Below are 27,194 nucleotides of genomic sequence, written 5' to 3' on the forward strand. Positions count from 1 at the left end.
AATTGCATGTTTCTGACATTGTCTTTGTGAAAATGTTTCATTAGTAGGAACTGACATTCTTCTGAAAAGTAAAGCATATGTAAATAAGGAGGATTTTTGCAAAAAAACAGAATTCTGCAAGCTAGAGTCATCCCTTCTGGTTTACAAGGCAGAGAGTAAAGATCCTCTGGTTAAACACAGACCTTCTGGGACAAAGAATCACATTGATGAGAAGATTCATAGATTTCTCCTGACTCATTTAGGAACAAAAAACTTTTCCATCTGGTATGTAACTACAGAACTAATGTTTAATGTTGTACTGCACAGCACCTTGTATTCCATTCATTCATTCAGATGCATTTATTAAGCATTTACTGTGTGCAGAACACTGTACTAAGTGCTTGGGAAAGTACAATGCAAAAATCAACAGTGACATTCCCTGCCCACAATGAGCTCATGGTGTAGAGGCAGGGAGACAGGCATATATCTGCAATTCTATTTATTTATATTGATTTCTAAGTGCTGTGGGGCTGGGAGTGGGGAGGAAAAGCCAAGGAAGAAAGTCAGGGTGATGCAGAAGTGAATGGGAGCACCCATCAGAACCTTATGCCCTGTCTTGTAAGGAAGGCATCTTTCAGTTTTATATATTTGTGAAGATATGACATCCTCATTGTGAGCTTCATTTCAGCATGAAAATAGAGGCCTTTAAGGTTGGGTTGTATTTGTCCTGTTGCTCTGGATTATCTCATCCTCTTTTGCTGCAATGTGACTTGGCGATAATTGTTCTTGATGTGTTCTCTTACAAGGTGAGGCGGGGAGGAGAAACACTACTTGTGGCTGCATTCCCTCATTCCAGTCATACACATCATATAGAGCTCTCTTTATCATGTACTGATACCCTATCTGAATTAATCTATTGTAAAGTTAGCTTGTAAAAAAATACACACAGTTACCACATTTTCACATCAGTGCTGAAGGGCTTATAACGTCAGTTCTGTACCACTTTTTCCGATATAACCGCAAAATTTATTAGTTAGTCATGTAAATCACCCAAATTAGCATGGTTCTTTTTCAGCTCAATTCATATTTTTGAGGTTACTACCCATCCAATCTGATTAAGAACAAAGATTCCCTTCACCTGATAGGGAAACTGCTTTAATTCCCCTCTTCAAAAGTTAACTAATCTCTACTTTTAAGTTGGAGGCAAATTCAGTTCTCTTACCATGTTCATTGTAATGTAATTTTCTCAAAAGTTCATGTACAAACCTAGAAATGGATCAGGGAGGGATAGATGAAGGTTAGAAGGTTTCTGTTCCAGTAAAATGTAAGTGAACATCCCATATTGATAATGTATGTACCACTTTAAACACTGTCAACTTTTCCATTGGCATATCATTTTGGAGAGTAGCAGGACTGATGTATTAAGATGAGAGTGACCAAATTTTCACATTTTGTTTTACCAGTCATTTCAGAAGTTAATATCACCACTTAAGATGTAAAGGAGAAAATCCAGTGTCTACTTACATATGACAAATCTTTGGTTCAGAAGTAGTTATATTTAATGCCCTGAAATAAACATCTAGGTAAGAAATAGAAAACTCCACCCAAACCCAAAGTTCATAACTATTAGATATGTCAATTTGAAAAATTTTCAAATCAAGAGATAAGTATGTTTAAACTTTTCAAATTTTGGAGTCCAGAGTGAATTCTTTGCAGTACATACAACCCCATGCATAGGTTTGGTTATTTATTTTACTAACTGAGACCTGTGGAATCTCGTGCTAGTTATATTGTTCCACCTTCCATTATCCTTTCCTCTTAATCAATCAATCATATTTATTGAGCGCTTACTGTGTGCAGAGCACTGTACTAAGCGCTTGGGAAGTACAAGTTGGCAACATATAGAGACAGTCCCTACCCAACAGTTGGCTCACAGTCTAAAAAGGGGGAGGCAGAGAACAACACCAAACAGTAATTTCTTCCTTTTTTTATGAAACAAAAAATTATTTGTTAAGCACTTTCTGTGTTCCAGGCACTGTACCAAGTGCTGGGGTAGGTACAAGCTAATCAGGTTGGACAGAGTCCATGTCCCACTTGGGGCTAACAATCTGAATCCCCATTTTACAGATGAGGTAACTGAGGCACAGGGTAGTTAAGTGACTCACCCAAGGTTGCACAGCAGATAAGTGGCAGAGCCGGGATTGGAACACAGGTCCTTCTGACTTCTACGCCCATGCTCTATCCACTAGGTCATTTTGATGTTCTTTTTCCTTTCTCTCTTTAGTTCTTCCCAGTTCTGCCAAATTCATCTGCTTCTTTTCCCTACCTTTCTTCTCTTCCCCTTTTTTTGTCCATGCTTCTAGTTCTCTCCCTTTTTTTAATGTCTTGGAGTTATGGGAGTACATCCCCTGCTTTTGCTTATCCCACTCCTAGTAACAAAGGTAGAAGCTGCATGGCTTAGTAGAAAGAGCATGGGGTTGGGAGTCAGAGGTCATGGGTTCTAATCTTGCTCCACCACTTGTCAGCTGTGTGACTTTGGGAAAGTAACTTAACTTCTCTGTGCCTCAGTTACCTCATCTATAAAATGGGGATTAAGACTGTGAGCACTAAGTGGGGCAGCCTGATAACCTTGTATCTACCCCAGTGCTTAGAACAGTGCTTGGCGCATATAAGCACTTAACAAATACAATCATTATTAAGCACTTACTGCACGCAGAGCACTAAACTAAGTGCTGGGAGAAAATACAAAGCTGGGAATTAACCATGGTTCCTGTACCTCATGGGGATCACAAGTCCACCCAGACACATGTATATCTACAAATCCTTTTGCTCCCAGCAACTCAGCCACCCTAGCTCACATTCATGACTTAACTATGCTCCCTTCCACACCCCCTGCAATGTATGTACACATAGCACAAACCCTTGGCACATAGCACATACCCACACATATAAGCCAAAAACCAACATAAATAAATACATGCAGACATGGGCTGCATAGAGGCAGAGGCACAGGCAATTCCCACACGTTAATAGAATGGGGATTGGTTGGGAGGAAGAAGAGAGATTTGAGTCAGTTTCTGGTGTTCTGTCTTGAAACTGCCAAAACAGTTGACATTTTCCTGTCAGCAGAACTGGAGAGTGCAGAATCAAGAAATTGCCAACTATCTATTTTGGCTGAATCCAAATTGGAGGCAACCACAGCAAATTAGGATGATGGAGACTTGAAATAGCCTCATAGTATCCTATTTCTGCCTCACCCTGGGCATTTTTGCCTCTGTCAAATCCATGTCTACTCAGGTAGGAGGGTTTCTTGGTAAATTCTGTGTATGTTGTGGGGGGTGGGGGACAAGGGGAGGTGTTTCCGTGTGTGGGTATGAACTACAGTCTCTTCTCCACATGCCATCTCTTCTCCACACCCCACAGTTCCCCAGGAAGTGAGACCTTTTCAATATCTTCCCACTTTTGTCTTGTTTTCCCCTATGGCATTTGCTAAGTACTTACAATATGTCCTAAGCACTTGGTTAGATATAAGCTAATCAGGTCTGGGACAATGCCTGTCCCTCATGGGATTCACAATCTATAAAGAAGAACAGGCATTGAATCCCCATTTGACAGTTGAGGACACTGAGGCACAGAGAAGTTAAATGACTTGTCCAAGGTCACCCAGCAGGCATGTGGCATAGCTAGGATTAGACAGGTCCTCTGTCTCCCTGCTGGGTCTTGTCCCCTCTTCTCCAATTCTCTGATCTAGAGCCCATTAGTTTAAAATGTCTCTTGCCCTTCCTTTTCTTCCTTTTTTCTTCCTTTTCTTCCTTTCCTTCCTTCTCCCCAACTTGTTGGTCACCCCTTATTTTCTTAAGGTTTTCCCCTTGTTTGATTTACCTTTGATTCTCTTTACTTCCCTGCTGTCTGGACATGGACTCTGGCATCCCTTTGTGCCTTTATGAAGTAGTCAGAGAACCATACCTTTCTATTGATTATAACAGGAAAGCGGCAACATACTGTGTGAGTTATTGACAATGGCATTTTTACTATTGAAAACCCAGGATAGGAGAACCTGTAGAGTTTCGTTTTCCTGTATTGTAAAATCTTAAAAGGTAAGTGCTGTTATCAGCTAGGGACACTTACAGGATTTGATTGATAAATTTACTACTCTTGCGGATTATTTTTTCCTTTGTGGAGGATTCTAGCTGAATGTCATGGCTTGCCCCTGACAGAATCCAGAAGATATGTCTATACTAATTTACTCTGAGGTGCTGGAGAGTTGGTGAATTGTTAGACCCCAGGCCACTGTGACATAGAAGGCCTGGAGTTTGTAGGGTGGCACTTTTCACTCTTTGAAATGCTGCATTTCTCACAACTGATTTTTATTATTCTGAGACATTCTGAAGGTGTTGCTGGGACTATTTCAGTAGTATACATGGATATAATGCAGTCAACAAAAGGCAATTTATTGGATGGGACTAGGCTCTAAAGAAGTTTTACACAGGGTTCATTCAGTGAGTTTGAAATAGCTTTGCCGGTCTGTGTCCACCTCAGACCATTCACAAAGGAAAATGATGAGCCTTGTCAGCTTCCGGGATTGGAAAAATATCCCAAATACTAGGTCTCAGGTAGATAGAAATGAAGCTGAAGCAAGCTGTGCCTACAGTTTTAGATATGACATAGACAAATCCATAGTGAAATTCTGGCATGCTTCCCTCATTGTTACTACCCTTGACAATTGGATTTTTACAGCATCACTGTCTTAGGGGAATTGTTTAGAAGAGGTGTCTTAGGTAGGGTTACACTACCTAACACTCCCTATATCCGTTAGACTATCATCGGTTTATAATCTATTTCCTACAACAGTAAGACTTGATCACTAAAAAGACTGACCTGTTCATTTGTGCTACAGGAAGACTGCTGCTACACAGTTGTCACTGTATGAGGAAATCATCCATCGTTGGCTTGGTAGTCCTCAGTAATCACCTTCTATTGCAGTCAGATTAAATCTCCAGTTGGTGGCAAAATGCCAGTTTTTCCACAGCTCTTGGGCTGCTGTTCTTTACGTTGGCATTCGGAATACTTCACAATCCACTCAACAAATTTAACACATATCCAGAATAAATTATTTTTGTCATTAGCATATTGCAGCCAAAGAAAATCTGTCGAGAACCAGAATGCTCAGAGTGAAATGTTGCAAGTTCATCATCCATTTGTATAATGTTTTTCTTATTATGGCTTTAGGCACAGTGATGCAAACAAAACACTTGCATAACACAAATAATTTTGACCTGATTAGCTAGATAGGTTGTCAGTGCAAAGAAAAGTTTTATAGTGATTAAATTGCATAGTGAAAATGGCAAATGTTAAAACAGTTGCTGAAATTGTTTGCTTCCAAATTTCCATCAGGTAATTGATGTTCATGTAAGTCTCCTGAACTAGCAGCACCTACAACCTAGCTGAGAAGAAATATAGGGAAAAATTTATGATGATTATTGCCACAAAACCTCCTTTTATATTAGGTGGTTTTAATCACTCTCCTCAAGCAGTGTGAACTAGAACATATCTTTACACCTCTGTAATCTATCATTTTCCTTCCTTGTGATACTGGTTATGAATGGTTGGGTAAATGACAGAGCATTTAAACTTTACAGCTTTACAAATGGGATTATTTCTTGTTTTTACATGACTTTCTATATTAAAGATGAAGTGTAATTTTAAGAAGCATTATGTGCCAAAAGTTCCTCCAAAAAAATTTTAAAATCCATTTCTTCTTTTTTGTAAAAAGTAGAGTTGCAGTTGTAAAGCCATGCTAAAGTTTAAATGTAGATTTACTAATTTAGGAGAAATACTCTGTAATGATTAAAACTGTGACAGGAAAAAAGGAAATCATTTACTCTGGCTTGAAAAGGGTGGGGATTTCTTTGTTTCTTTTTATATTTATTCAGGAAAACCTGACAATCGTCCCACATTAATGAACTACACCATCAATCACAAGGCTGACAATGAGCGGAAAAGCGAGGTATATGTCAGGCTGACGGCATATTGCTTTTTTCAGCCAGGGCATGGCTGTTTATAGCACTTATAGTTGGCAAAATTCTTATGGGCCTAGAACAGGAATAGAAAGAAGACTCAGAAAGCAAGCCAGTGGAAAGTTGCTTTACATTTTTGAACTGTGGAAAAAAAAATGATGCAGGGCACATTTTTGCAGTTTACATACTTATTTCTCTCAGGACTTAAATGATTAAAAAAAAAAGAAAAAGTACTGGTTTCCCTCCTCTGACCATGGTTCCCAGACCACTCTTCTTCCCCCTCTTATCCAGGAAACAAATGTAGCTGAAATCCCTCACTTAAAGCCCTTGCAACCATACTAAAATTACTAATTTGTCTATTAATATCTGACTATTAATGTCTGCCTCCCCTTCTCGATGGTAAGCTAGCTGTGGGCAGGGAATGTGTCTATTGTATTGTACTATCCCAAGTGCTTAGTACAATGCTCTGCACACAGTAAGCACTCAATAAATATGACTGAATGAATAAAAATGAAACAGCAACATTCTGAAACATAAGATACCTGTATACATTTATATGTTTTCAATGACTGTAGCCACACTCTCCAGTCAGTATCAGGTGAATCTTAGTCAAATTTAAGAACTGCTGATGGTAACAGAATAATTTCAGTACTAACACCACTAATTGTGGTATGTTTTAAGCACTTACTATAAGCCAAGCATTGTACTAAGGTCTGAGGAAGATACACGATAATCAAGTTGGACTCAGGCCCTGCCTAACATGGGCCTACAATCTAAGGAGGAAAAAAGACAGGTATTTAATCCGCATTTTACAGATGAGGAAAGTGAGGTGTAGCGAAGTTAAGTGACTTGACCAAGGTCACACAGCAAGCAAGTAGGGGAGAAAGGATTAGAACTCTGGTCCTCTGACTCTGGGGCCCTTGCTCTTTCCACTAGGCTATGCAGCTTCCCTAACACTGCATCTTCGGCTTATCCTGCATCTTTATCAGCCACTTTATTTGTCTCTTCCCTTTCAGGTGAAGAGTAGATATACAGTGTCAGCTCTGCAAGTAGGTCATCCACACCATGGTCCAAGTGGCATTGTGATTACTATGGGACTCTGAATTTGAAGTGGAACAGATTTTCCTTAGGGCCATAAATCCTTTGTTCCAGGAAGCACAATCACACAGTCTGAGGCCCTTCCTATACTCCACAGTGAATTTAATACAAGGCCCAGGTCAACTAAGAATTGCCTGGAAAAAAATTCACCAGTTTGTAAAGCCCTATGTGGTAAGTTAAAAATGAGTAGCTTTTTGGAACCAAATGCAGGAAAAGGAGTTCAACATTGTTATTTTTATAAATAATCCCTTATAAAATAATAGTTCAGAGCAATGATTGGTTATAATGGCAATAAAACATTTTTTCCAAAATCTTTTTTTTTTCTGTCAAACATGGGGGAAAAAATGAAGAAATTGCAAGTGTTCTGATTCTGAAGATAATTTGTAACTATTGAAGTTATTTTCCCCTATATGCCTTATTGGCAGAGCTTATTGTATATCTGCTTTTACTTCTGGAGACCGTTCCTTAAACAGCAGTTTCTGGATTGGATTGATATATGTATAGAGGAGCAGTGTGGCCAAATGGAAAGAGCACAGCTTGGGAGTCAGAGGGCCTGCACCCTATTCCTAGCTCTGCCAATTGCCTCCTAAGTGACAGTGGGCAAGTCACAACTTCTCGGTGCCTCAGTTTCCTCAACTGTAAAATGGGGATTAAATTCCTGTTCTCCATCCTACTTAGACTCTGAGCCTTGTATGGGACTGGACTTTGTCTGACATAATTGACTTGTTCTGCCCAGCACTTAGAGCAGTGTTTGACACATAGTAAGCACTTAACAAATACCATAAAAAAGGACTTTGTAATCTAGTGGGGGGTGATCGACACTAATATAAATTACAGGTTTAAAGATACCTTTATAAGTGCTACTGTGGTGGGAGCAAGGGAGAGAGAGAGAGAGAGAGAGGATAAGAGAATTCTGTTACCAAAGCAAGGTGGAATACTATATTGGACTGTCTAGAAAGTTGAATGCAAGTAAAACATACTTTATGGTCACAGCTGCTGTAGCTACAAAGATTCACCTTACTTGCCCTAACTGAATGAAGTAATATAACCATGGCTTTAGTGAACTCGATGGGCTTAGAGCGATCACCTGATTTTTCTGTCCATATTTAGATATTTAAAGAGGCTGTTTCTGATCACTTGCTGGTTTTTCCTTAAACCACTTCCTCAAAATGAGTAAATACATCAGAATGGTCATGGGAATATAATTGACTTTTGGAGTTATAGACAATAGTTGTGCAAAATGTCACCTTCAGGTAGAGAAGTAACATGACCTAGAGGAAAGAGCATGGACGTGAAAGTCAGGGTACCTGAGTTCTAATCCCACCTCTGTCACTTGCCTGCTATATGACCTGCCCATTCTCAACTTCTCTGTGCTTCAGTTTCCTTAACTGCAAAATAGGGATTCAGTAACATTGTTCTGCCTCCGACTTTGATTGGGAGCCTCGTGTGGGGCAGGGAATATGTCCGATCTAATTGTCTTGAATCCACCCAGCACTAAGTATACAGTGCTTCTACAGTGTAAGCACTTAAATACTATTATTATTCATGTCAGTAGTATTATTATTGGATAGATTCTGATTGGAGCATCTAGTTTGATTTGCAGGATATCCTTTAGATTAATCTTCAAAGTTCATTTGTAATATTCAGCTTCTCAGGTTGGAAGGGAGACTTTTAGCTCCTGTATTAATATTCATTAATTCAGTCATATTTATTGATAACTTACTTTGTGCAGAGCGCTGTACTAAGTGCTTGGAAAGTACAATTCAGCAACAGAGAGAGACAATCCCTACCCAAAAATGGGCTCACAGTCTAGAAGGGGGAGACAGACAACAAAACAAGTAGATAGAGGGTTATACAGAGGCTTTGGGACATTTCGTTGTGGGAAGGAATGTGTCTATTTGTTGTTATATTGTACTCTCCCAAGCGCTTAGAGCAGTGCTTTACACACAGTAAATGGTCAATAAATATGATTGAATGAATGACTAGCCCTTGCGACCAAATCAAAACCAAGTAGAAAACACAGCCCACCTATTTCTAGTCCATTTCTCTGACAACTATGTTGTGCTTCATCCCTAACAAGCTAAGAGGATGCAGTGCTATTACATACCCCTTAGGAGAGAGAAATCCTTTAGAATTATGTTTTGGCTGCACAATAGACTGATATACATGTTCATTTTGGTGCGAATTGTGCAAAGTCTTATTTACAGAACATCTCATGTACTGTTCCCAAGTGTCTTTTTAAAGAAATTTTTACTTAAATGCAAAGTAACTGAAAATGCAGAATATAATTGGCGGGAAACGTAAATCTGTCCAAAAAAAACAATTACAACGACTTGATGAGATATATATTTTCTCAGCATCAGCATAAAAGAGAGAACATTCTGATCCAGAATTGGTATGTAAGTAAATAAACTCTAATTGGTTTGACAATGCCCCTTTTCCTGGCACGGCCAAAAATCCTAGCACTGTAATTACACAGTTCTGGGCAGACATGTGGTTTCCATTAAGAAAGACTAGTGATTGACTGAGTTCATGAGGCATGTCAAAGGAAACACACCAGTGTCACCAGGAAAAAAAGGAAAAGAACTAGGTAAATTTTTTCTTTAAACCAGATAACAGATTCACATTTATAAATAGTTCCATAATGGCATAGAAAGTATATTGGTTTAATTTTAACAAGTGAAGTGTTTAAATTGTGTGGGCCAGTGGTCTTCGTGAACCCAGTTCATCAAAGGGAATGTGCCTCAGCTTTCTTGAAGGTTTTGCAAGGATCCTTTAAAAAAGTCCACTTAGATTATCTTAGAAAAGGTTAGATTCAGATTAATTTATATTTAGAAATTCTCTGATTACAAAATGGGGGGAGGAAGGGAAACATGCTCAAAGTCCCAGATGTTTTATTCAGCTGTGCATCATAGAAAGACAAAACCAAAGAACACATATATGAATTTTAAGAACAGAAAATTGTTCAAATTTTCTATTCTAAAGGAAAACTACCTGGTTTAGAGAAAAACAAAATTTCTTCCATGAGTATTTTAAACTTAAAACCTAATGACTTGCCTTAATCACCCAAAGTGACTAAAATGCCAGATAGTTTATTTTGTTTTAGCATAAATTCTTTTAAAATGGCAAGTATTTTTTCATGCTGCCAAATTCTGTCATTTTTTGACAACCTTAACACTTTATGCTGGGTATGTTTTCTTGACAACAAAGCACTTGTTTTTCTTTTTTTTTAATTCTGTTTTGTCAAAAGTAGTGGCAAAATCCATGCTAGTGTGTGTGTGATATTTATGAAATATCTCTCTGTAAAAGCTTCTCTTACCGTCCAGTGTCACATTTTCATAAAATACTACAATTTTTACATGAAGAAACCTGAAACTATACTCTTCCTTTGTTCTAGGAAGAGTATTGTCATTTGGATAAAGTTAAGATTTTTTTTTTAAAAAAGCAGCATTGGTTATATTCCACTGCAGTTTCTAAATACCAAAGCAAATTAAACTGGAAATTTTTCCTACCTGCAGACAAGCAGGAAAACTGTACAGTCACTGATTCAGGAATGTTTTGTTGCTCAGTCAGGAAAAAAAAGGGGCGACTGGTGGGATCTTGTGCCCCCAACTTTAACTCACCAGCTTCATTAACCTCAAGGGAATTTTAGACTTCAGAACAAAGGAAACTGAGACTTTCATTGAAGTTGCCTCTTCTATCATCAGCACTGGCACGTAGCCAAATTAAAATCAGAAACTTCTCTGAAGTTATATAATTCCAACGAGAATCAGTTTCTGGATTTGTTGTCCTTTGCAATTGCCATCTGCCTTCTTTTTCTTCTCCCCCACCACATCCCTCTCACCCTTTCCCTCCACTTTCTCTGTTCCTTCAAGCGCAAGATGTTTCTTGTGACATCCGTAAGTACTACAGTGAACTGAACAGCTACGACTATCAGCCTGTCTACTGGTCAGTCAATCAATCCTATTTGAAAGCTTACTGTGTGCAGAGCACTGTACTATGCGCTAGAGATCCATCAGGGTCTTTGAACCGGTATCTCCCTGGATTAGGGCAGCCTAGATAGGCCAGGAAACTTTGTTTCTTGTACATATCTCCTAGCCATTGCCAAGGTGTTTTTGTGGTATGGAAACCAGTTGTTTCATATTTGGAAGAAAGATAGTAATATGCTAACCTCCTCCCCTCCATCATTATATTGTTAGTGCTCAAGTTTGTTACCATTCTTAAGTGTTAATATAGGTCACATGGTTTTATATTCAAGTCGTGGTATGTTTTTGGATTAATTACACTTGGGATATATGCATTTGTCTTCGTTTTCTCTTTGCCTTCCTTCCCTCTTCCCCTTGTCCCCGTATCGAATTGGGGGGAGAATGAGACCTTGTTCCCCAGCACTGCCTTTGCCACACTTTGTGAAGGGCAAAGCTCTGCTCCCTGTTCTTCCAGGCCTGGCATGTCACGTATTCTGGGCTCAGAGGTTGGTCTGGCAGTTCTCTGGCCCTGTCATATAGGTGGCATAAAGGTGGCACCCATGAAATGATGTCATATGACCTCATCAAGTCACATGAGGGGAAAGCCAGTCAGGCTTTTGCTTCCCACACCAGTCAGTGGTGGGTGTGACCAGATAGTGATTCTTCAGCAAGGCTCCTGCCACTCTGCCCTTCTCTGACAGCTGAGGTTTAAAACCTCCATTGATGGGGGCTGTGAAGCAGGAAAAGTAGTCATGCAGAACTTGCTGACCCAGAGGAAATTTTCCCCTTTAAGCAGGGACAGTCAAAGGAGCAGGTAGAGAGAGGTGGCTCTGTTAAGAAGCTTCCAAGGGTGAGTCTATTTGGCCTCTGGAGATTTGACTGGGAGAGGTGAGCTCATAACAATAACAGGAGCAAGAGTTGCTTGTTATCATCATTATTCTTGTTGTCAATATTTTTATTTCTAAGCACTTTTTAAAGTTTGACCAACTCCTTAGTGCCATTTTTGTGCATTCTGGGTGTGGGGGTATTTAGGTGCTCTCTAGTCATACGAGAAAAATCAAAGTTTTGTTAGAAGATGAATATTTTCAATCTCAAAAATAGCAATCAGCAATTGAATACAACTGGATGTCTTCATTAGAAGGAATTTTCTTATTGAAAATGTTTACCTTCGTTTTTTCTGATGTAGCCTTTCCAGGCTGGTGGGTAGCATTATTATTATTGTTTTCTGTAAACCAGATCTGAAAAGACCAATGGTAGCTATGTAAAATCTTAACACATTGCATCAGAATATGACAGTAGCATGGAAAAGAAGACACCCGTGGAATCTCTACCACCTAAAATGCAGTTTGATAATAGGGTCAGTCAAACTGCAGATAATAAAAGGGATTAGTCTTGTCTACTGTTCTCTCATCAGAGAGTTTCTTGGTTTTCTCTGATGCGTAAAATGGTCTGCTTGAGGAATGGAGAAGTAGGGACAGAGCCTCTCCAGTCTCCAGGAATACAGTATAGTGGGAGATAAGAACCAAGTTCTCTGACTACATTGTAGAAACTGCTTAGTAAACTTAAAGAGGTGGAGTTCCAGGGCTACAATTTGTTCTTTTCCCAAGATGAATGTGTGGAGCCATGGTGAGGGTTGACTATAGGATGCTATTATTATTATTATCTATTGAACATATACTGAATGTAGAGCACTGTACTAAGTGCTTGTGAGAGTATAACTGTTGGTAGACACGTTTCTTGTCCACAAGGGGCTTACATCTAATGGGAGGAGACAAACTATATTATAAATTACAGATGTGTAAATAAGTGCTGTGGGACTGATGGTAGGGTAAATATCATGTGCAAAAAGGGTACAAATCCAAGAGCATAGATGACACAGAGGGAGAGGATATTAGGGGAAAGACGTCTTAACTGGAAAAGGTCTCTTCAAGGAGGTGAGGGCCTGTTGTGAGGTAAGAGTGCAGGACTGGAAGTGGAAGATGCCCAATATGTCAATATTCTGAGGGGTACTCAGAGGTCAGAGACACAACAGCTGATCTCTACCAACATATGGGGAAGTAGCATGGCCCAGTGAAAAGAGCAGAGGTACTTGCCACATATTGCAGTATGAACTTACAAAAGTTGCTTAACCTCTTTGTGCCTCAGTTTCTCATTAGTAAAGTGGGGATTAAATACTCTCCTTCCATAGACTATGATCCTCATGTGGTAGAGGAAATTAGCTTTGATCTGATTGTAGTGTGTCTAGCCCAGGATTTAGTGCAATGCTGCACTAAAAACTAGTGGTAATTTAACAAATACCACTGTTATTATTATTGCTTTTAATTATTATTACTATTATCTGGTGATTCAGCTAGCCCACCATGAACACTAAATGCTGAATGTTTTCTTTTTTGGCTAAACCAATCACTTCCTGAAAATAAATTGGAAAATAATAAAATGATCTGACAACCCTCAGGGTGGGTCAAAGTACTTTTGCAGCTGGTCTGAATTTTCTGAGGAGATTGGCAAGAAGTTGTGTTCTCTTGGTTCTGGGACTTGGTAAGGTTTAAGGCTCAGGGATACCTAAGCAAACTCATTCCCATTTTGATACCTAACCAAACCCATTCCTTTTCCTGGCCTCACACACAGGAAGTTATGGTATGGGCTTTGGGGTTTGTTGTTCCCAGAGAAGTAACTGCCTTTGATTATACCAGTGACAGTATCCTCAACATTTAGCTCTACTGCCCTCAATGTGAAGGAGAAGGCCTTCCACTGATACAGAAGTAGTAAGCGAGATAAAAAAGCAAAGTAGAGAGAGAAGGGAAACATGTTGCTTCTTAATTAAGTTGGGAAAGGAGATGGGGTCTAGGAGAGGCGATGTGGCTTTCAGCTCTGCATTTATCATGCCCTCATCCAAAGGGCCCCAAATTCTCTGCATTGGGTGGAGGTGGGCAGCTGCTTATAATGCCTCTGCTAATGTTCTAGTTCTTACCCGTGAAGTTATTGATGAGTGGGGTTAATCGGTGAATGGGGAAGACACTTGAAGAGAGAGTGCTGCAGCCTTCTACAGTGCACACCATGGTACAGATGCTGTTTTCTGTTTCTGGTACATCAGTCTTAATGAAGTCAGGGGAGTTGTTAGAACAGAGGTGGTGGGGAGAGGAACAGAAAACGAGGGGCAATGGACTGTAGATACACTCAGTATGTTGGATTTCTGGCATGAGAACCCGGCACATCTCTCTCCCAGCACCTTCCTCGCAGAGCCAAGAATAGAACCCAGGTCTCTTGACTCCCTAACTAGTGCTTAGCTAGACACTCGGCCATGCTGCCTCTTGTTTAACAGCTTTATTAATGATCTGGAAGAATGAGTAAACAGCATGTTAATGACTTTTGCAGATGATAGTGAATTGGAAGGTGTTGCATCAGCAAAATGCTAAAAATACATTTGGATCCAAAAATTTAGAGATGTACACAGGGTGTAAGCTTCCTGAATGTATTACTTATAGTGCAAGTGACTCATCGGGGAGGATTTGTCATTGTGCCTCCCATAGGACTTAAGCTTATTTCTGCCCCTTAGTATTAAAAAACATTAAAAAAAAAAGGTCTGTTGGAGTATGTGAAGTGCCAGTCCTGGAGTGACCTCACTTTCTTCTGAGCTGCCATACAAGGAATCCTTCACAGATTGGTTACTGTGGTGTCGTGTGAACCAGTAGTTTGTGCAGCACAGATTGCAATTGAGAAAAATGTGCCCAGGTACCTTGGATTGGTAAAATAAAAAGCTTTTCATTTTTATTTTTTTTCTCCCTTTTAGAAATTGCCAATGCCTGTTGGCCTTCAGCCCCCTCTAGGATAATGTCCACAGGGTCTTTTGGGAAAAATATTCCAGGAATAAAAATGAAAACAAATCATCTAAGGAAAAATAGCCAAACCACAAATTTTCAACAGTCAAGAGAAACCTAAAAAATAGTTCCGTGAGCAGCTGATTATCCTAATGAAAATTATTCTGCAAAATGAGGCTCTCAGATAAATAGGATAAAACAATTGGTAGAATGAATATAACTGGACATGTTTCTTTCCTAAATAGCCTAACTTTTGTTTATTGGTAATTTAAGTTCTAATCCTGGCTCTGCCACATGTCAGTGGGTGACCTTGGGCCAATCGCTTAACTTCTCTGTGCCTCAGTTAACCTCATCTGTAAAATGGGGATTAAGATTTTGTGCTCCATGTAGGACATGGACTCTGTCCAACCTGATTATATTATTTCTACTCCGGTGCTTAGTACAGCACCTGGCACAGAGTAAGTATTTAACAAATACCAATTTTTAAAAAGGAAACCTCAAAGTGTTGTGAGCAGCCCCTTAGAAATAGTCCACTTTACACTTTACAAAGGCAATTTTCTTTTGGGAAGTGTGTGACGGACTTGGGGCTCCAGACAAATGCCATGCCTTTCCATGTCCCTAATGCCAGCCCCGATTCTGGCCCCCATTTTTACCACTTCCAACAGCGATGTGACAGAACTGTGACAAGGAATGTGTTTGAGCACTGAGGAAACAAGGTAACTCCTAAATTCAAGTGACTATTGCCATTACCTCTACCTTGATTTTGGCTCCTTCTTTACGCTTAAAATGCTTTCTTTTCCCTCTTTTTCAGGCTAGGTTATGCTAGTGTTTTTAGGTACATTTTTGGGTCTTGGCCCAAGTGTCACAGTTTCTGTTTTTGTAGGTGCTCTTTTATAAATGATGATGATTTTCTTTTTATGGTAATATACTTAATTTGCAAAGCAGGTTTTGCACAAAAAGGAAGCCAATAGCAATTAATATGTTGCTGATTTGTACTTCCCAAGCTCTTAATACAGTGCTCTGTACACAGTACACAATGATTGAATGAATTAATATATGTAAATTGGGAAAAGATTGACTCCAGATATTCTATAACTGGATTTTTTTCTTCAGCCTAAATCAATCAGTAGTATTTATTGAGCACCTACTCTGTGCATAGCATTGTACTAAGCACTTGAGAGTTGTGGACACGATTCCTGCCTTCACAGAGTTTACAATCTTGTTGGGGAGATAAATCCTAAAATAAATTGCAGGGAGGCGGAAGCAACCGAGTTTAAAAATACATACGTTAAGTGATGAGGTGGGGTTAGTACCTAAGGGCTTAGGAGGTGAAGACTCGAGTGCATATAGGTGATGCAGTTGTCTTGAAGTTCAAATACCAAATACCAAATTCACTTGATCGAATAGCCTTGTAGTGGTGAGATTGTGTAGTTGCCATTCAAGCTTCCTGGGCATTAGTGGCTTTGCATGAAATCACTGTATTATGAGCAGGCCCACTGTTGTACATACTTACTAAAAGCACTGATCTGGCCCACTGAGATACTGGGAAAATCCTAGAGATTCACCCAATCGATTGGATTTATTGAGCACTTACTGTGTGCAGAGCACTGTACTAAGCTCTTGGGAGCTTAGTACCCATACCCTGCCCACAACGACCTTACAGTCTAAAGGGAATTGATGCCTATGGGGATTAATTTGAGCTACATCTGTGACCATGGGAGATGTGAGGAGGTGTAATGGTCAGCTCCTTATAGCTTCTGGGCAGCTCTGTCCCCAGTGAGAAGTACCATGCAAGCTACAGCCAGAAGTAGAGAAACTTCTCATTCATAAGTCCCCTTCCTCTGCTTTCCTCATCCCCTGCTTTCAAATCAGGTTTTACTAGTAAATATTTCAGAGTCAGTCCCTCCTTATCTACTACGCTGGCACCCAACACAGTCTCAAAGGCTCCTGGTCCAATCTGGAGCTACTCCAGAAGTTCCAGAAGTTTGAGTAGCCAGTGGTCTGCAAGGGTGCCAAGTAGGTTCCCAAATTTCCTGACGGTGCTACATTTGCCTAGAGGAATCAGAAAGAACCGAGCTAAAGGGTCCCCTTTCCCAACTTCTCCTTTCTACCTCCCACAAGGCAAACCCACTGCCTAACCCATGGCATGCTGGAGTGAAAATAATTGGAGAATTTTTGAGGTGTTTTGGAAATTGGGAGATGATGCCAAAATGAGGTGCCAGCTAGTGCTTCCTTATTCCAAATGCACTGCAGATTCTTTGCTAACAAACCTGGGAAGTTAAGGGATGAAGTGACAAATTAAATGTTAATATACAAGTGATGTTGGTATGTCTCTGATGACTAAATCTGTGACTGTCCAAACATTGTCGTTAGTCACAAAAATTTTTTTTAGCTCAGGGAATTATTTCCAAAGTCTGCCAGTTGCAAGGATACAGCCCTCTGCAAGGTTAGAAGGCAGTCCCATGCCCGGAACCCATGTTGACCCACCTCATTAAGTGTCAGGTCCTGTACAATCTGTGGTATGAAATGCTGGGTCGAAGTTTGTGAGTCCACTGAGGTTTGTGGGTGCTGAGGCATTAAATTGGAAAGTTTCACATTACGTTTTCTAAAACTCCATATCATTTTGGCTTTTAGAAAAAAAATATTGTAGATTCCTCTGCTTTGAAGCTGATGTATATTTCTCTAAGTCATTCATTCAGTTGTACGTATTGAGTGCTTACTATGTGAAAAGCTTAGCTTAGCATTCTTCTCCACAAACTGATAGAAGAAATGCTTTCAGGTCATAGGTTCTGTTATAGCCTGCCCAAAGTAAACCTTGAACTCTCTACAAGTTACCAAATCTACTTATTAATCAATCGTATTTATTGAGCGCTTACTGTGTGCGGAGCACTGTACTAAGCACTTGGGAAGTACAAGTTGGCAACATATTATTATATGCAGAGTGCTGAACAAAACTCTTGGGAGAGTACAATAGATTTTGTAGGCACAATTCCTGCCTTTAAGGATCTTACAGTCCAGTGGGAAAGATAAACATTTAGAAAATTGCAGTTGGAGAAGCGGCAGAGTATAAGGATATGTACAAAATGCTGTGGGTCTGAGGGTGGGTTCAGCATCAGAGTGCCTAAGGGGTACAGACCCAAGTGCATAGGTGACCCAGAAGGGAGGTGGGGAAAAGAGGATTATTTAGGAAAGGCTTCTTGGAATTGACAAGATTTTGGTAGGGCTTTGAAGATGGGTAGAATAGTGGTCTGTCCATTAGGGAGGAGTTCCAGGCCAGAGGGAGGACATGAGCAGGGGGATGGTGGCAAAGTAAAATCTGCGCACTATCGGGTTTGCATGAAAATGTTCTGCAGTGTTGGTGGAGACTCCTGCAACCTAGTGGTAATTTTCCAAATTGGTTTGAAATATCTGTTTTTTATACCCTTTGATTCTCCAAAGACATTATTAAACCCGTTAGGGAGTCACAGTTCTCTGGTCAATAAGCTCTGTTACATTTACCTAAATGGCATGTTCCTCCCCATGTTGTTGTATCCACGCAATAATTAAATGTGCCTTCAAACAGTATTGAAGGTAGGTAGTCTTTGAGCTTATTGCTTAATTAGTTTAGTTTTGTCCTGTAGCTTCCCATCACTGTGCAATCAATAGCACTCTAGAGAACATTCCACCAATATTGGAAACAGATACCTCCTGCCTTCAGGTATGGCCTTGAATGGAATTCAGGTTATACTGCAGAATAGTTCTAATAGAAATATAAAGTCAATTACCCTTTCAGGAAGCCCGTAAAGTGAATGTATGTTTTCAAAACACACATTTATTTACAAAAAATGACTCTGTTTTGTCTGGTTCAATGCATTCCACCTCCATTTCATACCAAGAAATTCTACAATGTGAAAGAGTTGGCCTTAAGGAGCCATTGTTTGTTTTATATCCTTCCTTGTAATATGAGTAATCGATTTGTTAAAGTATATTTCTGGTTAGCCCTCTGCAGTAAATTTGGGGGTAGGGAGGTGGTCAGACAATGGTTTACACAGAGAGCTCAGCAGCACAGTAAGAACTCAGTAGGTAGTCGTGATATGCTTGGCCCACAAGCCTAGAGGAATTCTCAAGATTTTTATTGAGGGTCCTTTGGGTGAACTGAAAGGCTTGAATAAGGATGGTCCAAATAACATCGCATTGTAAGCCTAAAGTTTTGGTGGTGAGCCCCCGCTTGCTGATTGGACAAAACCTATGTGGGATCTCAGCAAAACCAACCTACTTTGGTGGGTGACTGTGGGAATAGGATAATAAGTCCATGGGTAGGTATTTCTGTTCTTAAGACCTCATCCTTTTTGACACACACTAGGGAAAGTTGTACTTACCAAGCGCTTAGTACAGTGCTCTGCACACAGTAAGCGCTCAATAAATACAATTGATGATGACGATGATGATGAAAGTTCACTATTGTTGGTAATTACAGAAAGTTGATCCAATGGCCTTTGTTGTGATTTTAAGGAAGGAGAAAAGTAGAATGAAGATACACAAACCCAATCCCTTTTTTTGAAAATATGTTCATGAGTATGGATTTTTTTAAAAAAATTATAGTCTTTAAAAAGTTATGGTTCTGAGGAATACTTTCAATTAAAACTTGAACTTGGTTTTATCTCATGGACATATTTTTTTCAGTGAAATCTCCTTAGCCATTTCCTTATGACTTAGGAAGAAAATAAGTGAAATATTTCCAGGCTAAAACATGAGTAAAATTTTTTAGAGTATTCAAAAGTGATTTAAAATTCCTGTTCAGACTTTATGATGTGATTATTCTTTCAAAATTATAGGTCCTATATGACTCCAATAGGGAATAAGATATGATATACACTAAAAAACCAAAATGATGTCAGTGTGATTCTGCAAAATATTTTTGCCTGTTAGGACTGTTCTCATAAGTATGAGTCTGGAGGTTACATCATTTGTACTACAACAAATAAAACATTTAAAAATATAGAACTCAAAGTACTCGAACATTTGCAAAGTGTTTTTTAAATTAATTTTTAATGAGTCATAATATTTTAATATTGCACCAGATTTTAAGTAAGAAAGTTGTTTTTGTATTAGACAGTGGTGTACAATTTTACTGCACAGGATAACGTTTAATTAAAATAACCTAATTTATGTATTTGTTAGCTGTATCCTAAAGCAGTGAAAACCTCTGCATGATTTTATGAAAAATGTAAATGAGGACTTTGGCATCCCTAATACAGTTAAATTAGCATAGGTTAAAATATTTCTTTCACTTTGTAACTTTATAAAAAGAACTCCTAAATGTTGATTTGACAATTTATAATGAAAGGATTAAACTACCATGGAAATAACCTTTTATTCTATTTTTCTAATTTCCTTTTTGCTTTATTAGGCTTTTCCTGATTTGTTCTTGTCTTGAAATATTCTCCTTCATTTTTTTAATCACGGGAGTCGTTTCAATGCAAGGATATTATGTAGTGCAATAAGCTTCCCTCCCCCCCCCCCCTTTTTTTTTTACATTTGGAAACATTTAGCTGCACTCAATGTGAATGAGTAATGACATAACAAAGGAGAAACACCTTATGGAATAGTGTGTGCCCTGCTTCTCTTTATATCTTAGCTTTTAAGATTTTTAGGATTGGGATCTGGGTTTTTATGAACTGTGTTTGGAAAAGAGCTGTGAATACCCACAGTGTTCTGCAAGTAACAACCAATTCTTCTTAGGTATAAAGTCCTTCATAGGAAACAAATAAACAGGGGAGAAAGGGTCACTATTTTCTCATACTTTTGTAGAAGTTGTAGAATTAAATTACAAATCCTGTTGGACATATCTCCTTCCATAGAATGAGATTGTGCGGGGTGGGGTGGGGGGAAGCATTAAAACAACACTACCCTGAGAGGTTGTTTTTTTTTTTTTCCACATTCTTCCTTTGTTAGTTATTTATATTCACACTTCTTCACTTCAGTACATTCTTTGGTAAACAGCTTGTGGCGGTTTGATGTTTGTTAATGAACTGTCAATACACACATGTGTGTGTTTCTTTCCTAATAAAAAGGATTTGCCAGTTTTCCAAATCTTGTTCACGCTAGGAAGACAGAAAGAGAAGTTTTGGCGGAGGACCTTGGTCTCAGCGTTGGAGTACCACTTGAGAGTGTATGGCAAAGACTGAGCCTTAAAGCAATAGGGGAAGTGGCAGATTGTTTACAGAAGGAGTGCCAATAGTCATTAGGAAGGAGTTGTGAAGTGTTTTAAAGCATGGCTGTTAGCATTCTCAGCAAAGCCTGAGCTGAAATCACACAAAAGAACCACCAAAACAAATGCAAACATTTTGGTGCAAACTTTTCCCCTGTTGACACTAGAGAAGTGAAAGTGGAGTCCACAGATATTTTTTGAATGGGAGCAAATAATATGTTGGTCCCACTGGTTTCTTTCTTGCTTTCTCTTTTCTTTTTTGATACATGCTCCATTTCACTGAAGTCTTTAGTGAGGCATTCGTGACTTTGACAAAATTTTAAAAAAGTAACCAAAGAAAATATGACTTCAATTTAGCCAAATCCCAATGTGCTGGTAAAAAAAGAAAATATTGTACTTTAAAATGCAGAACTGATGAAAAGACCCCCTAAGACTTTATTATTTGGTTCAAGTTCAACTCTGAGTAAAATTAGGAAAAAAGAGCAGCTTTTAAGATATTTATATAATTAAACCATTATTACACCCTCCGTTTCATTTTAAAATAAATTGATCAAAATTACACGTTAGAAAAATATGGCATTTTTTTTCCCTTCCATATACTTAATTTTAAAAATATCTTAATTTTTTTCCTGAAAAATTTCATGCATTTTTTTTCTTTAAAGTCTCGTCTAACTCACAAATGCATCCTTTTTCTCATGTATATTTGATACCAGGCTCCAGTCTAATCTGATAAAGTGCACTTTGCCTGTGGTGTCTTACAATAAGCTGGCTGCATTAGTGCCGGGAAAAATCAATACCGATTTATAATTTACCATCGCAAAAACCTATCACTTTTTATGACCCTCTATCCTCGCTCATTAATATTACATTAAAACATACACACACAAACAGGGAGAATTGTAGCTTCTTGGGTTTGCAGTTATAAAGAAACCTTTAATTGGTCTTAGTTTGGGAATTCAGACACAGATTTTGTTTACTTGCTATATTTTAAAAATATGTTGTTTGCTTTGGATTTTAAAATGATATGCAATAGCTATCTGATTCTTCAATTCTCTTTTAGGCCACACAAGCACCAGTACTTGAGCACTTACACACACACACACACACACACACACACACACACACACACTCTACTGTCTTTCATTTTTTGCTCTTCTAGTTCCTTTTTTTCTTTGCACTTTCTTTTACTGTACTGAAACATTTTAACTGACATTATTTCTCTTATCTCCTTTGCTAGTCATACTTGATATTTATTTTCTTTTTGTAGATCACTAAGAAGTCAAATGCCATCTTTTGCATTGTCTGTTTCCAAAAGAAAGACTGAATATTTGATTTCCCTCTTCCCATCCCCCGAATGGAGAAGATTAGAGTGACCCTGCATGGACATAGAGGGCTCCCACAAGCCCTTGCTGTTCAGCATCACAGAACTTAAGGCATAGAAAGAGGCTTTCAATTTCCTTACCTTAGACAAATGAAAAAAAAAAAATTAAACAATACTCTGCTTCTTACAAAGAGAATTAAACAGCTCTACCCTCATGTGTTTTTAGATTTAAAACCCTTATATCTAAATTCTTTCCAGATAATGTCGAAAAAAATGATGTCAGTGTTTATGTTGGCAGCTGTAAGGTGCTCTATTTATTTCATACCATTCAAATAGTTTCCAGGGATTTTTTTCCTGTTAATATTGTGAAGAATTAGACTCCCCACATGATTTACTCCTTTCTCTGCTGTATTAAAGGTAAAGGAATAAATAGGTAAAAGGGAGTATAAACCAGAGAGGCTAAGTAAATAAATAAATAAACAAAATAAAATTGGAAATTCAGTGTGTTCTCAAGTGTGCAGTAGATCCACACCATGCAGCAAGTACATGTCGTGATTGGGTTTTTAAAAGACGTTCGCCTCCCCACTGACTGACAGGGCCTATTGATTTTTTAGGTTTCTGCCGTCATCAGTTTTCAGCCTCACAGCGGCCGTGTGTCGGGGTCAGGGCGCACCGGGGCTCACTGAGGCAGCCTTCGCCACTTCCAAAAGTGAAGAGCTGCTGAAAGAAAATCAATCATGTCATAAGTGGGAAGCATCAAAAAATTTTTCCCTGTATAGCCAAGGCCCATCAGCCTGTCTCCACTCAGTAGCTAAGGCTAGGCATCTGTCAAGTCGGGCTAGGTGAAAAGTATTAGAAATGCCAGTTAACCCATGGAAAGGCCGAGTAGGTGCCGTTCTCCCCCTTCCCTTTGTTTGTCAGTTGACTATGACAGGGTTAGGATTTCCACTTAATTTTTGAGGCCGAGAGCAGTTTCCCCTGCTTCCCCCCCACACTCCTGCCCCAATCCCCGCTAGCCTGAAGAATGCACTGTACGGGGTCAAGGTCTGAAGAGTGACTATAGAATCAGTGCAAACTAGAGAGAAATAAAAAACAGATGTTTTCCTTTTGCACTCTACTGGGCGGTCAGTGATGTTCATTTTTATTGTCACAAATTTTATTTCTCAAATGAAGTCTTTTTTTTCAAATCTAACTTTGAAAGTACTCGTCGCCCATGTGAGTTTTTAATGATAGTTTTAATTGCTCATCTCACATGGTGGTAGGAGTTTTACTTGACTGCTGTTCCAGTGTTTTTTCTGAGTTGAGTTGTGACAAAATATGTTAAATGTTCCACTAATTGAGCGGGGAGGAGGGGAAACACTTCCATCACTTAGAGGAAAGAATATTCCTTGGAATGTTTGATTTTGATATTTTCCCTGTTTATGCCATTCTTAGCTCATACAATTAGAGTGTGCCATTTGATAAAGCAATCAATGCTCAGAATCTGCATCAACTCTCTTGAAGAAAGGAAACAGTCTCTGTGTTTGCCACTAAGCCTGAAGTAATGGCTCAGTGTACTTATCATTCAGTGAAATATTTGTTACGATAGCCAGCTTCCATGACTTGTAACTGCAGATCATGTATTCTTAAGGAAGATGATGTCTAGGGTGTGATTTACAGGCCATTACCTAGGGATTGGAGGGGAGTGGGGAGGAAAGTAAATATGTGTATATGTGTGTGTGTGTGTGTGTGTGTGTATATGCATATATATGGTTATATGTGTGTATCACCATTAAGAGCCATATGGAATTGATACTTTAAAAATGGATCAAAAGACTAGTCATGATTGGTTTGCTTGGTACTTTAATTAGCTCTATTTCCTGTCTTTCTGAGGCTTGTTTTCTCTGTTGGGTGGGTGTGTTCTTTTCACGATTGACACTGCCAATTTGAGCTCCAGTTCTGAAATAGTAGCAGAGGTGCTCTTCCTGTGAGAACTGGAACTAGGATTTGACATGGCAGCAGAGGCTGCTTGAGAGATGTCCCTATCTGCTTGGAGTGGACATAGCAAGAGTTGTGGAGGAATGAGGTAAATGACTGAAGTAAGAACTGTGCTTTAACTATCCATTCCTAAATTGACATTCACTGCCTGAACCAAGATGTATACTCACTAATAAATATTTTAGTTCTCTCTGCTTCAGTGATTACACTCCCCATTCCATATAGATAAAAAGACAAAATGTTTCTTTAATCAGTACTGTGATGTGAGACCGTTAAGGTAATAGTGCTTGAAACTATTAGAATCTCAAAGATATTGACTGGCTTGCTTTTTGGTGTTGCAATTATAATTACATTTTAGGTTACGTTTTATGGGTTTATGCTAGTTCTAACATAAAAGAAAGCACTGTCTAGGATTTTTACAGAGGGAAGGATTATCTATGGTGAAAATGTCAGTATTATAGAGTGTTAGAGACTGCTAATATGTGATCTAATTATGATCAATTCTTTTCCCCCCCCCCCCATTTCTATAATGACAAGGTTTTGCAATTAGGAGAAGACCATCATTTTTAAATGTACAGGATGATAAATGAGCCAGGCCAACTTGAAAAAAAAGTGTATTTTATACATTATAGGTGATTTATTATTGGAAAGTCCAGTTACAACCATAGCTAGTGTGAAATCAACCTTGGGGAAAGGAAAGAAAGTACCCAACAAATAATTTATTCTCCCCAGGATGCATAAGTTAACGTCCCATTACCACTGCTATGAACTAAGTACTCTCAGTGAAGAGATTATAGCTCTAAAGCACTCAAATTCTATTTGTAATATGACAACCAGAAATAAGTCAACAAAATGACTATGATTTGGCTGAATTTTGAATGGTTAATTCAGTATATATCATTGGTTGCCTAGGATGATCTAGTTTGTCATCTCTAGCTGTCAGGTAAGACTTTAAGGTATTCATACTGTGACCCCTGGTTCCACTTGCCTTAGGATAAAATAATTTGGCTGACACTTATAAAAAGGAAATGTAAACATCCCATTAAATATATCTTAGAATTAAACTAGCTTTTGTGCAGGCTCTGCCTAATCACATTGTTCTTTTTCATGCCCTGCATGCTTACGCAGTTGTTATAATCAAATACAGCCAGTGATCCATGAAACATGAATTAGCCATATGCAACCTATCCACCACAGGTAAAATTTTCCAGGTTGGTCACTCAACATTAGTAGTTTAAAAGTGTCAGAAATATTTTCAAGTAGCCTTTTTGAAAAAATTAAAAGACCCAGACATTGGCTTTTGTACGGCTCACAGCATTTTGTACTAGTCTATCTGCCTTTCCATTCAAACCTTTCTTTATAAATTGCTTTTGACATTTGCTCCCAGTGAAAAGTTGCAATCCGGAACAGAATTTTTAAAAGTTTGTGGGCTGGGTAGAGAAGAATTACAGAGTTTGGCAGGAGGAGAAAGAGTGGGCACAAAATTGCTCTGGAGGGAGGGAGAAGGGGAGAGAAAATGTGCATTTGAAAGATTGACAGGGATGGAAGGAGAGGGGAAAAAAGAGGGGAAGTAATGATTCTTGACTTGTTGAAATGCAAAAATCAAAATTTGCTGGCTTTCAGAGAATTCTTGAAATACCTAAATGTTTCTTTCTCTTGCCCCAGTAAGGCTCTCCCTAACACAAATTCCCTGAGCATATTTTTAACTCCTCCTCAGTGGACTACCACAGGACTCCCTCATAAAGCAGTCAAGCCCAACGGGATGTTCCCCTTGAACCAGTCAGTCCTAGTGACCTGGAGAACTTTCTTCTCTAAGTTCTAAGTGCATTTCTTCCAGAGAGTCCTTCTCAGTGCCCAGGACTGACAGATCAATAGGAGTCCTTAGATTAGCAACTCCTACGTTAATTAATCACTCAATCAATGGAATTTACTGAGCACTTACTGTGGGTAGAGCGCTGTACTAAGAGCTTGGGAAAATACAATGCAACAGGGTTGTGATAGAAACACTCCCTGCCCACAGTGTACTTACAGTCTAGAGGGGAGCATACATTTTCCTTTCCATGTATTTTAAGTTTGTGAACCAGACTGATTTTTATTTTATCTTCATAGAGGTTTATTTCTCATTTTTAAGGGAAACAAGCTGTATTTTTATTCTCCTCCCTGAAACATTGTTCCAAGCAGCATTTCTGAAGGATTTCTAGCTCTGCTGAAACAATAAACATTAATGATTCCGGAGAAGTCTTTATGATCTTTTGGGTCACAAATCCATTTTTTAAAGTCTCTAACTATGGATTTTCAAATACACTGCAATATTCATTTAAAACATCTTTGCAATATACATTTTTTTAAAATGTTCTAAATATGTGTTCTTATGATAGACCATGATGATTCCTAAAGAGCCATTATGGTCTTTCAGGGAAATAATAATGTTGTTAACAATTGTCTATTAAATATGTATTTAAAAACTTTTACATTTCCAAAGATGTATTTTGCTCCCACTGAACAGGAAAAATAAATTATCCAAGACCATAGAAAAAATGTGGAAGGTCCATAAAAGGGAGAAGACACAAGACTTTGGTTCCCATTTTTAAGATACTCCATGTCACTGTGATGGAGGTGATCTTGTTAGGAGACAGCTTCAGATGTGCTCGTGGCATGAAAGATCATCTTGCTGTTCCTTATACTCCTGGATTAGCAGCACGTCTGATCTGTCATGTCCACAACAGCACCCCAAGAACATACATTAATAATAGGTGGATGTATAGCATTACTCTGAGAGCATGTTATTTCGGAAGGCTCGGAAGAACAGTGTGCGTTTCCACACATCAG

The 27,194-nt window shown here is 38.8% G+C and overlaps 1 protein-coding gene across 3 annotated transcripts in view; it reads left to right on the plus strand.

Moving 5' to 3' along the window:
- EBF1 (EBF transcription factor 1) overlaps positions 1-27,194 on the plus strand; it is a 367,600-nt gene that overhangs the window by 81,564 nt on the left and 258,842 nt on the right. The window lies entirely within an intron of this gene.

This window comes from Tachyglossus aculeatus, chromosome X1, assembly GCF_015852505.1.
Source record: "Tachyglossus aculeatus isolate mTacAcu1 chromosome X1, mTacAcu1.pri, whole genome shotgun sequence".
Classification (NCBI taxonomy): Eukaryota; Metazoa; Chordata; class Mammalia; order Monotremata; family Tachyglossidae; genus Tachyglossus; species Tachyglossus aculeatus.